General features: G+C 37.5%; 1 long non-coding RNA gene across 1 annotated transcript; it reads right to left on the bottom strand.

Moving 5' to 3' along the window:
• Positions 1-685: 685 nt before the first annotated feature.
• On the bottom strand, positions 686-5,725 carry LOC117596997 (uncharacterized). The gene is made up of 3 exons (XR_004577956.2): positions 5,003-5,725; positions 3,863-4,027; positions 686-3,702 (listed from the first exon to the last, which is right to left on the bottom strand). It is a non-coding gene; the product is annotated as an uncharacterized LOC117596997 (long non-coding RNA).
• Positions 5,726-11,526: the final 5,801 nt, after the last annotated feature.

The raw sequence follows: 11,526 nt of genomic DNA, 5'->3' as shown, positions 1-11,526 counted from the left end.
ATTTTGGGAAAAAACACACAAAAATTATTTTTGTACACTCTTTAGAAGAAAGGTTAATCCAGAACCCTATAGGTTTTTCCAGACATTGCTCTGGAAGCATTTCAGGTCCTGAGCTTCCCTGTCATAGAGTTCCAGTTCCACCCTTAACTATATAAAGAATACTTGATGAACGTTTAACATGTGCTTGTTCACGTCCTTGTCTTTCCCCAAATCCCTTAGAACAGAACTACCCAGTTTGTTGGAGAGTTAAGGGATCTTAGGTCACTAAAGGAGTCCTCCTTTGAAACTTGCTTTGGTAGAAAAACATGTTCTTTCACACAGCTGAAGAATCCTTAATGGTTCTAGCTTTAACCCTATTCCCTCGCTTTGGGAAAACACTCACTGTTGTAATAAATTAGTCATGGAGGACATCAAACCACATGAATGATTAGATGTTTAAATAAAAAAAATGGATAAAAGAGAATCTTTTCCTAACAGAACCTTTAAGTAATATTGTGCTGTAATGTAACGTACTGAAATGCCCCACAACTACATTAGAAAAAAAAATGAAGCCATCACCTTAACACATACTGCCATGTATGAATGTATGAATGTTTGAATATATGAACAAATCACTGTTTCTTAAAAAAAAAAAAAAAAAACAGGGCCAGAATTCTTTGGCACTTGAAAGCTTTGGGTTCTTGAGAAGGCGCCCATCAGCGAGCTGCCCCCAAAGTCTGAATACTTTTTTTCTTCCTTTCTAAGGAAGTGGTGCCAAAGGGAATGAAACAGCATGGATAGAGAGAGAGAGAAAGAGAGAGAGAGAGGTGCATAATTCAAACAGGCGACAGACAGGAAATGAGCGGACGGCCAGTTCCTGGGACGGCGCTGCATTCACAGAGCACCAGGAAGACGCGAGTGGTACAGCGTCGCCAAGGTAACAGTAAGGTCATTCAGATCTCAGCTTCCTTCTTCATTTCCAAAGAAAAAGGAAAGAAATGGTGCCTTTTTGGGGGTCTACGTTACCTCCGCTACCTCCGTTTACCACATCCCCTCGATAAAAGCTCATTTTAATAGCTCAGCTTTCAGAATAAGGAATTCATAAGAGGCTGTGCGACGGGCCTCCTCACTGTTATTCAAACTTCAATGCCAATTCTGCTATTTATTTGTAGTTTTTTTTTAATACGGAAACGTTTTTGGCTGCTTGAACGTACCGTTTTTTTTCCCAGGGAAGGAAGTCAGAGTCTGGGAGTGGAGAGCTGTATGAATGAAAGATCAAACATCAGAACGTAGAGATCAGGTTTTGAGAGAGACGTTTAAAAAAATATTTTTATCATTGTAAGCATTTGACCAAGAGGAAGTGATCGTTGATAAGTTCTCAAACTTCCTAACTCAAAGTTAGAAAGAAAACACTTCGGAATGTGTTTTATAGAAAGATTATTTTCCAGTAACACCATGTTACAAAGTATTTTATTCCTTTTATACCACAGCAATTTTCCAAAAAAAAACATATTTTTTAAAATTTATTAAAGAAGGACATGTCTTACTTTTAATCCATTTATAGTTACGGTTAATGTTGTTGAACGTTTGTGAGTTAGTTCTTCTTCTCACTTACGTTATAGCAGCTATAAACAGTTGTTCCTTCACCATCCTCTCTTTTTCTCTCTTTTTGTCATGTTATACCATCAAGCATAAACTCCTCAGTCCTGAAGAATTTCCTGTGTAGGAAAACTTGTTAAAAAAACTTGTTACAACGCTTTTACACTTGAGACTCCTTCAATAAACATTGAAAAATGACATTTCCTTACATAAAAACTTCACCATGTCAGTGTTTTTTCTTTATAACAACACGTTTATAATTAGTCTTAGATTATGTACATCATCTGCAAATGTCCACTATTTGAATTTGCTGTTACTATAGAAACAATAATATAATCTTTTGATTTATCTTCCAGATGTTCAGTATAACAGCTGTCAGAGCTGCTGTTATAGAAAGAGAATCAATACTTTTTGATCAAACACATTCGAGAATTAAGAGGTGCTCTGGAGATCTTAAGAAAATCCCAAACACATCACTGTGAATAAAATCCATCATGAACATCACAGCTGCTGATTAACAACGGTACTAATTTTAGTGCTGTTTATCCCCAAAACTAAAATTGGAGCAACTTCTTGCTGAGAGTTTAACCGAAAGCGGGACATCTCTGTAAAATCCCAGGCAGACCTCACTCGCTCTCGCAACAGGGCCTCCGCGTGGAGGCGACATGAAGCAGAATGCAGACCCACACCAGACTACCAGCCTCTAATCAATCTGATTAGCAAGAACAGCGGACATCTTGGCTCAAATCTCCAGCGAGAGACTTGGCCTTCCCACAGTTTAGTCTGGCGCAACCAGAGCCAGCGAGCATTCCTGCTCTACGCCGATCCCCGCTGTCCCGTGCAGCTGAAACTGAGTGGGGTTCTGCGTAATACCAACTGGGCTCGGGGTAAACCATGCCAGTTCCTATCACGCTGAGAGTGTGCTATGCTCTGCAGTGTATCCAACATCCGTTCAGAAGGTGGAACGCGTCCGCAGACGCACTGAGCGCATTCACAAAGAACGACTGTGTCGAAATACATGCAGTCAATTATTTTTTTTTTTGGAAAAGACTGCAGTATTTGTATAATGTATGATTAGATTGACATATCCATATTATACTGGGTTTAAATATGTTTCTGGAATATGTTCGGTTTTAAGTCCACCAGGAACATCTGGACCGATTTTTTCCCATGTCACTTAACCAATACAAGTACACCAGATGTACTTATTATGCTAATTTTCAGCAGGTTAATCCAGTTCTAGGGGCGCACATGTGAATTTGACTGGAGTCGCCGTCCGTATTGATGTGTCCGAGATGTTTGCATGCGTCTTTATCACATACAGAGAAAGTTTGGCCATTTTTTAACTCTTCAAAAGAAAAGATGAACGAATTCAAAGGTTTATGAATATACGCCAGGTGTACGAATCATCCTCGACATGTTGATATTACTCCGAGAAGCTGTTCATGAGCTGGAGTTGGATTAATTTAATAAATACATAATAATAAAACTGATTAAATCAGGGAAAAACCTGAACCACTGCGAGATCTATTCCCAGGACTGGAGCTGATAATCTTTATATTTTTAATAGTTTTTTTAAATGTATTAAATAATGCTTACTAACAGATTCAGTTTGATATTTACGTAATAAACTATATATTTCTATATTGATTATTTATTATTGAACCTTAAATTCAGTAATATGATCTGAATATGATTAAATTTCTGTTTTATGTCGAGTAAATGAATAATCCATGAAACGTCCAGCTTTAGTGACTTAATGCATCTTACGTAATTTTGGCAGATTCCCTTTCACACAAGGTTCCAAGTAGAACCTCTTGCGAAAGCTATGTAAAGAACTCTTTTAAATCAAACATTGTAGTGTAGCAGACTGGATTTTCCATCGCTGGTGGTCAGTGAAGGACACTTTCATGGAGATGGATGGAAGATTTTCTCACATTTGTATTTTCTGAGGTAGGTGTCAAGACGTGGCTGCTTTTTCTGACCCCCGTTATTTGCTCTGGTCATCTGAGACGAGTCCATAGCTGTCCATAAAGCTAACACAGAGTAAGTAGAAATACAGAAGGTCCAGCGCCACCCAGGTCTCTGCTTTATTCTGGTGTCCAACGCGGACTGAGGTTCACGCTGGAAAAACAGAGACATAAGTCACAGCCGGGCCTCTCTGTATTATAAACAGGTGTCAGTTGAGCAATAAAAAATGACAACATAATTCGGACCCGAGACGCTTTGTCAGAGTGGATTAACACATCGTCAGAGGCAATTTATTTTTACTGTGTCTACGTACGCGCCTTCGGGGCGGCGCCTGTGTGAGAAAGACGTCCTTGTGCAGAACGTGCATCTCTTTCCAGATGTGTGTTTGGGTGTGTTACGTTGACGCAGCATATTGGGTGTCTATGCTACTGTGAGAAGAAGGTGCAAAGAAGGCGTCACCGTTATCAATCAGTCACCACTGTAAAAAAAAAAAAAAAGACACATGTAAGGTCCAAGTGTGATCTTTCCAGAGAGAGAGAGCTTTCCAGAGGCTTTGGAACAACAGCTTTAGTAGTTAAAGGAGCAAGATTACACATATACACAAAGCTCTGCCCCCAGAACCTGTCTCATAGAGTTCAGCTAAAATTAGCATGCTAATTTATTAGCATTTATTAGCAACAATGCTCACTTTCGACTGCTATAAGAGTCTAAACGCTGATTTATGAAAATAGTCCTGTTTTTCTTTGTAATGATGCCTCATGAGCCTTAACACTTCAGTATTATCAGTATGTTAGCATCGCTAGCATTTCTAAGCAACAGGATAGGCATTTCAGCTGCTTGAAAGCCAAGATTTAATACTATAAAATGCATAATTTAGCTCATACTGGTTTAGGAAAATGGTCGTGTGCATTCTCTGTCCTTTTTTTTTTTTTTAGATATATATATATATAATCGTAAAAAACACATCTGCATGATCCGTTATGTGAAGCTGCCATTCAAACAGTTCAAAGCATCACACACATTACGGTTACATACCTGTGACTAAATTGGGGAGAAAATTGGAGGAAAAAACATATTTTATATATAAACTTTATAGACTATTGCCATAAATATTGTTTAACATTGCTGTGCTATTATAATGAACGGCACTGTTTCCTGCTTTAACACACCTGCTTCAAATCGTATGCTAATTTATTGCTGTAATTAGCTGAGCTAGTAAAGTTGAAGACAGTAAAACCGCAGGCGAGTCGTGTGAGACTGCCTGACTGCCGCTGGTTTATGACGTGTGAGTGGATGTAAATGCTGCGTAGTCTCCTATAAAGAACTATTTTGACTTCAACCATTATCAAAATCCTGTTTTGTTTTTTTTTTTTTCGGTAAAACTGTCATCTCTTAAAAAAGTAACACCTGTCCATCAGGTCTTCCGTGTACGTTTAGTCAATAATCCTCTGACCTTTTCTGCACTCTTTATTGAATTTCTTGTATGTTTTCCGTCTCTGCCTGGAGAGCAAGGTGGTGCTGAGATGAAGCCGTCTTTCCGCTCTTTCGGAGCATCTGTTTGTGGCTACGCCCCGTCGCTCCGTCTGCTTCTTATAAAGGATATCAAACAGAGAGAGCAGCTTGAGCTGAGCAGCACCTGTTTCCTGCTCTTCCACTCCACACGCTGTCCTCCTCGTTCAAAGAGACACCGTGAGGAACAGAGAGAGAAGAGACGACCTGGACCTCCACACCCCGCCGCAAAGAGCGGCCTGCTACTGAGAGTTCACACACACATACAGAGAGACCGGCGGGTTCCATTATATTATATTATATTATATTATACACACACGTTTTAAATGTTCAGACAGTATGAAGATATCTATATGACACACATTTTCACTAAATGTAAGAAAATACAAAAACATTCACATGAACTGGTAACTGTAAAAATATAGGATTTTCATCCAATCTGTTTATATTCACTTAAATAATCTGCTCTCTGGGATACTCATCGATTAATATGAATCTGTTGATGACAGACAAGTTGATATGACTCAATTGATATAATTCAATTCATATGAATCAGTTGAAATGACTCAGTCAGTTGATATCAGTCAGTTGATGTGAATCAGTTCATATGAAGCAGTTAATATGCAGCAGTTGATATGAATTAGTCGATATAAAACACTTGATATGAATTAATTGATATAAAACACTTGATATGAATCAGTTGATATAAATCAGGTGATATGAATCAGTCAGTACAAATTAGTTGATATGAATCGGTTGATATGGATCAGTTTGCAATAAACCCACTGAAGGCAACAGACTTAAATTTTTTTTTGGCCTTTTTCTTTTGCCTAAATTTACTTAGGAAGTTATTGAAGAGATTTTTTTTTTTTTTTTAGTATTTTTTGGTTGCAAAATTCTATATAATGATATAATGAACCCGGTCATTCTTCCAGTGTAGCTCTTTTCTGCGTGGACTAAAGGAAACTAAAGGAAAAGTTAAGATATTTGATTAACAGAATAGGTGTGCAATTTTTTTTTTTTTTTTTTAATTTTTAAACCTAAAATGTACTGGCAATACAATTTAATATTTATATGAATTAAAGGATAAAACTGAAACATCTTGTTTGAATACATATGGTACCATGAATAGAGGACACACTAAATCTATGAAATAGATTAAATCGATTAAAAATAATCTGTATGTTTTTAATTAAAAACTAAAAAAATGAAGCTTAAACAAACAAATAAATTACTAAAACACATTTACAGTTAATGTTAACAACTTGAATCTTTAATTTAATTCCAGGACAAAATGTCTATGCTCATGGATGTATTTTCAAATCCCAAACCTTGTTTCAAGCCTCAGACTACAACTCCCACAATCCTTAGCCCCCCAACCCCATTGCATAAGCTTATCACATGATAAGGTCACCTGATTACGAATGGCATTCACCTGTTTGCAATCACACTACTCCTCTTAAATAACCTCTCAGAGTGACGTTGTGACGTCTCACTCCAGCATTGTGTCTGTGAGGAGGCCCAAACCCTGAGTAATTAATCAATTATTATTATTATTATTATTATTATTATTATTATTATTATTATTATTATTATTATTATTATTATTATTATTTTAAACTATTAGCCTGTCTCACATCTGTTCATCTGCAACACTGGTTTTAATATAAAACCAGCAAACCTACACTTGTGTCCATTTAACCACTTTATGACACTTTGAAAGTCTTCTAGAGTATTAATTTTTGTGTAATTAAGTAATGAGCTTAAGGGAATACTCTTTGAAATGACTCTGAACAAACAGCATTGTGGGAGTCATGCCGTTTCTCGTCACTCGTTTTACAATATGGCTGTAACCCCAGTGTTGAGCACAGACTCCATCTTATCAGCCTCAGAGCTGTAATTATTTCATAGTTACGATACTGCAATGCAATTTTATCCAACTCAGTCTCATAGGAAAAAATGTTCTCATACAACTTATATGTAGCACTTTATAAATGTAAATGTGAGTCAAATGAAAACTTTGAAATTGTGACATAAGTTAGAATTGAATCTGATTTTATTTCCTAGAGGAATCCAGACACTTGTTAAGCACTGGAAAGTGGAGATTATGTAGAAAAATAGAAATAACAAATGCAAAATCATCCTCAGACGTCATAGTATGACTACAGACACACACACACACACACATATACACACACACATCTTTGCATGCATACATATATATAATATATATGTATGCAAAAATGCAACAAAAATGAAAAAATGTGTGTGTATGTGTATATATATATAAAACACACACACACACACACACTTTTTTATTATTATTTTTGTTGCAGTTTTGCATACATATAGCTAGGTAGCTAATGTATTTTGTTATATACAGTATTTTGCGAGTTGTAGTAGCGCAATGTAGCGCACAGTACTTCATTAGCTACAGAGACTCTGCATAAAATCTTGGCTAAGCTACACAACTTAGCTAACTTGGCTAAGCCACTTTCTAAAAACGCTCCCGCAAATACCCTTATTCACAAAAACTCCGATGATGATTGGTTGTTTCTCCACATTTCTGATTGGCCGCGGAGGTGACAAAGATTCTCAGTATTGCATTAGGTGTCACAAGGCTTACGGTTAACGTTAAAAAAAAAAAAGGTTAAAAAGTTTGTAATTATTAGTACTATTTGTTATATTAAAGTGTCTCCGTGTAAAGTGTCTGCGATGAACTCTGGAAAATAGTACAGATAAACGAGAGGCTAAAATTTAAGAAGAAAACAACGTATTTCGTAAGCTTTCGAAGTCTAGCCATATGTTGTGAAAAGCACTAAATTACACAAGAATAAGCTCAAAATGTTTAAAAAATGAGTTAACAGTATTGAACATATATTGAGTTCTTTCCAAATAGCGTAGTGGCAATGTGGGCGTGGCTAAATTACGTTACACCTACAAAGCCGTATAGAGAAAGCTTGATATGTTGACGTATCTCATGTGTCTGTGACGAGACATTTATATTCAGTGCAAATAAGTTGCATGTGATTTTTTTTTTTTTTCTTTTTGATTTAATGGCATGTGACTTCCACAAGTTACAAAAAAGCCGCTTATGAAACGGTGCAAAAAAAAAAAAAAAACATTTATTTTTTTTTTGTTCGCCCTGCAGAGAGAGGGGAGGCTGTGAAAATCTGTGATAAGAGTGTGAAAGAAAACAGGAAGTGAGGTTTGTATCAGTGCGTCCCTTGCTGTCTGAACAGCCCCCCTACCGCTGGGACACACGGCGTCCATTAAAAACAACACAGCAGCACAGGAGTCAGGTGTTGCCGTGACGCTGCTCACCGGGGACGTGTGTGTGTGTGTGTGTGTGTGTGTTTGGGAACTACACGTGTGTTTGGACAGATTAGGGCTGAGTCACTGCAGCGTTAATCACACAATAACATCAGGATAGGGCTTGGGGACAGTGTGGGAAACAAGCGAAATGTGTGTGTGTGTGTGAGTGTGTGTGTAGACATCGTGACCAATCATTATAGCCACTAACTGTATATAATCACAAAGACTGTAATTATACTAATTATAATGATAATGATAAGGATGATTATAATAAGAACTAGACTTTCCTCTAATCCAGATCGAATCTTTCAGCTGCACGTATTAACGTGTTTTGGCATGTTTTCATTAGCTGCTTTCTCACTTGGCTATCAAAAGGTTCTTGATGTTTGTGCATGTAATTATACAGTATGTCTATTTTCATTAGCGATATAACACGAATATGATTATTCATCATAAAAATAATGATTTCTAAACAGATACAGATATGAAAAGAAGGCACACTATTAGTTTCCAAAATACAAGATACAATATTTCTAGAAACTCTGGCCAGAAACTGACAAAAGAAATATGCTTTCGTTATGGAGATGTTGCGCCATGCACAGTCTCCAAAAATGTTTTTGTTTAAAAATATTAAACTGTGCATTTTCTTCATTGGGGTGGCTTTGTGGTTAGTGCGTTTGTCTCGCACCTCTGGGGTTGGGGTTCGATTCCCGCGTCTGATCTGTGTGTGGAGTTTGCAGTCTAAAGTCATGGGTTATAAGCTGGTTAGCATTTCCAAATTGTCCACGGTGTGTGATTGTGCCCTGTGATGTGTTGGTACCCTGTCCATGGTGTCCCTCACCTTGTTCCCCCAAGTCCCCTGGGACAGGCTCCGGGATATTGTTGTTGACTATAAACAACAGCTTGACAGTAGTTCCCTAGCTTACTCAGTCGCATTAGATTTTGGATAGCTGTTATGAACTCGAGTGATGTAGCTGAGGCTGAGGAACTCTACAAGCTCAGGAGTTAAATGAAGTTGAATAAAATTATGTTCTGCAAATTCTTTGTTTTTTTTGGTGTTGTGAGTGGAAAAAAAATACTTCTTTTTCCAAAATAAAGCAAAAAAAGCAAACAACAATAACAAATAAAAGTCCTGATTAGGCCACACCCACTTACAGTTGACGCCTGAATGCAGTTAAGGATATTTGAAGCACTAAAGAGATACAGATACAGATACAGATAGAGAGACCGTGTTACACCTCTAATATGCTAAAAAAAAAAAAAAAAAGAATAAATTAAAAAAAAAAACACCCTGACTTAATTATTTGTTTGATGTGATTTTTTTTTTTTTTTTTTTAACTAAGATGTATTCACATCAATGTATTACAGCTATTTTATTCCTGAACATTCTTCCTAAAGAGTGTGTAAGATGAAAGTATTAATCACATCAATGAATTAATATTAAAGCTAGAAAAGCTAGAAGTTCTAAGATTATTTATTCCTTGTTTTCACTTTCTGGTGGTTTAGGTTTAAAAATTAGACTTACAACTTTGATAAAATAGTAACCATGACAACCTGGAAATTAGTAGTATGTCTTATTAAATTCTGCTTTTTGTAATGCTTGTTTGTTTTGGAGTTTATTACATTTTTAGAGTATAATTTTTTATTATTTTTTTTTTAATACATTTTTCTGCAGCGTTCACAGGCTGGAAATACTGTTGGGTTTCTTTCAGGTAAATATTTTGGTCAGCTTATACTAAAATAATATGAGACGTTTAAGTACAGTAGTATTAATGCTAATGAATTGTGATTTTTGTGATGTATAAATTAGAAAATGAGACAACAGTATCTCAGAGCTCCATGTGCTCATTTTACATTATATAAGTGTGTAACTTTGTCTGTGTGGGAAAAAGTGTGTGTGAGCGAGAGGTCTGTGGGAAATGGCCAGAGATCAGGTTCAGCAGATTGTGAGTGACAGCAGGAAGGTGTGTGTGTGTGTGTGTGTGTGTGTGTGTGAGGGAGAAGGAGAGAGAGAGGGAGAAAGGAGGACAGAGAAAATGATAAACTGCCAGAGAGATAGACTGAGAGAGACAGAGAGGCAGAGAGAGAGAGAGAAAGATGGACAGAGAGACAGGAAGAAATGGACAGAGAGGGAGACAGATACTGTTAGAGAGACAGAAAGAGAAGGAGAGACAGTGATAGAGAGAAAGGAAAAGAGAGAGAGAGAGAGTCAGAGAGACATCAAAAAAGAAAGACAGATAGAGTGAGATCAGAGGCAGAGAGACCCTGACAGAAAGAGATAAACAAATAGAGAGAAAGAGAGAGAAAATCAGAGTGATAGAGACAGAATTTGAAAGACAAACATAGAGACAGAGTGAGAGGAAAAACAGAGTGAGAACAGAGACAGACACTGATGGAGGGATAGAAGAAGAGAGAGATGGAGACAGTGGGAGAGACAGAGACATAAAGAGATAAAGAGACATTGACAGAGAGAGACAGACAGAAAGACTGCGATAGAGAGAAAAATTTCTTCTAGAAAGATCACACCCATGATGCAACCAGGTCAGCTGTTCAGCTGTCTCACTCTCAGTGTTCGCTGTCTCACTCTCAGTATTAGCTGTCTCACTCCAGTGTTAGCTCTCTCACTCCAGTATTAGCTGTCTCACTCTCAGTGTTTAGCTGTCTCACTCTCAGTATTAGCTGTCTCACTCTCAGTATTACCTGTCTTGCTCTCAGTGTTAGCTGTCTCACTCTCAGTATTAGCTGTCTCACTCTCAGTATTAGCTGTCTCACTCCAGTATTAGCTCTCTCACTCTCAGTGTTTAGCTGTCTCACTCTCAGTGTTTAGCTGTCTCACTCTCAGTGTTTAGCTGTCTCACTCTCAGTATTAGCTGTCTCACTCTCAGTATTACCTGTCTTGCTCTCAGTGTTAGCTGTCTCACTCTCAGTATTAGCTGTCTCACTCCAGTATTAGCTCTCTCACTCTCAGTGTTTAGCTGTCTCACTCTCAGTGTTTAGCTGTCTCACTCTCAGTATTAGCTGTCTCACTCCAGTATTAGCTCTCTCACTCCAGTATTAGCTGTCTCACTCTCAGTGTTTAGCTGTCTCACTCTCAGTGTTAGCTGTCTCACTCTCAGTGTTAGCTGTCTCACTCTCAGTGTTTAGCTGTCTCAC

This window comes from Pangasianodon hypophthalmus, chromosome 4 (assembly GCF_027358585.1).
Source record: "Pangasianodon hypophthalmus isolate fPanHyp1 chromosome 4, fPanHyp1.pri, whole genome shotgun sequence".
Classification (NCBI taxonomy): domain Eukaryota; kingdom Metazoa; phylum Chordata; class Actinopteri; order Siluriformes; family Pangasiidae; genus Pangasianodon; species Pangasianodon hypophthalmus.
Note: the sequence above shows the minus strand (reverse complement) of the source record. Positions and strands in the feature narration are given on the sequence as shown.